This window comes from Otolemur garnettii, unplaced genomic scaffold (assembly GCF_000181295.1).
Source record: "Otolemur garnettii isolate 467f Iridium unplaced genomic scaffold, OtoGar3 scaffold00069, whole genome shotgun sequence".
In the NCBI taxonomy this organism is placed as follows: Eukaryota; Metazoa; Chordata; class Mammalia; order Primates; family Galagidae; genus Otolemur; species Otolemur garnettii.
Window position 1 is genome coordinate 9,995,030 of NW_003852464.1, and position 1,428 is coordinate 9,996,457.

General features: G+C 40.1%; 1 pseudogene; it reads right to left on the reverse strand.

Annotated features, from left to right (window-relative positions):
• Nucleotides 1-111: 111 nt before the first annotated feature.
• LOC100943989 lies at nucleotides 112-705 on the reverse strand (annotated as a pseudogene).
• Between the last annotated feature and the right edge of the window lie 723 nt (nucleotides 706-1,428).

Consider the following 1,428-nt stretch of genomic DNA (forward strand, 5'->3'; position numbering starts at 1 on the left):
CTTTTTTTTTTTTTTTTTTAGTTGCATAAAGCTTTATTTCTATTTGGTCCAAGGCTTGGGAGAAGATTGCAAGGTGTTTAAAAAGCTACCTTGTGGTTGGAGGAAGAGGCTCTGGCACAAGCCCTTGATAGTTTGAAAAGGGCTCCTCAGAGGTCACTGGTCTCCGTAGGCTTTTAGTCGTGCTTGAGAGTGAGCCTTTCCAAGAGATACTTGCCCAGCCCTGCCTGGGGACCAGGCAGCCTGTGGAGGTTGGTCAGGTGGTCGCCCAACTTCTTGAGGAGTTTCACTTCCTCATCTAGGAAGTGACTCTCCAGGAAGTCACAGAGATGAGGGTCTGTGCGGCAGAACCCAGGGCATGAAGATCCAAAAGAGCCTCGTTCAGACTCTTCTCCAGGGCCAACACAGCTTCCATTGCATCGAGGGTTGAACCCCATTCATCTTGAGATGGCTTCCGCACGTCCAGGAAGAGAGCACGGCCACCAAGCTGGTTTTGCATCTTCAAGAGACGCTCAGAGCCCTCGCGCTTCTCCTCCGCCAACTCGCGGAGAAGTGACCCACGCCTTTCAGAGCCACATCGTCTAGGTCGAAATAGTAACCCACAGAAAGGTAGGTGTAGGAGGCCCACAGATGCAAATTGACCAGGCGGTTGACGGCTGCCTCCACATTGGTGGAATAATTTTGACAAATCTGGGAGCTCATGGTTGATTGGTAATAAGGGACAAACCAAAAAAAAAAAAAAAAAAAAAAAACCAGCAAAGAGAAATCTAACAGAAATCGTACACCTTAATTCCATGCCCTTTGATTTTTGACTTTTTATTTTTTCCATTTATGTCTTTTTATACTATCTATCTCTTAAAAATTTGTTATAGCTACTTTGATAGATTTGTCTTTTAATCTTCCTAGTCAAGATATATATGGTTTATACTATGCAATTATAGCTATAAAACAGTCTGCATTTGTGTACTTTTTTATTAACAGTGAGTTGTGATTCTTAATGTTCAGTAATATCCTTTTATTTCACCTAAAATAAATTGTTTTAGCATTTCTTGTAGGACAGGTTTGGTGTTAATGAAATCTCTCAGCTTATTTTGTCTGGAAAAGTCTTTAATTCTATTTTTGCAAAATATAATAATTTAGGGTTAAGGCTTTGGCCTTCAGCAGTTTGAATATGTCATGCCACTCTCTTGGACTCTAAAGTTTCCACTGAGAAGTCTACTGCTAGCTATATTGAAGTTCCTTTACAAGTTATTATTTTTTCTTTTTTCCTATTTCTTTTAAGGTATTTACTCTATCCATAACCTTTGAGACATTTATTATTAAATTCTTCTAAGTTGTCTTTTTTTGGGGGGTGGGAGTTTGACTGCTTGGTATTCTGTGATCTTTTTGTACCTGAATATTTTCATCTTTCTCTAAGTTTGGAAAGTTCTC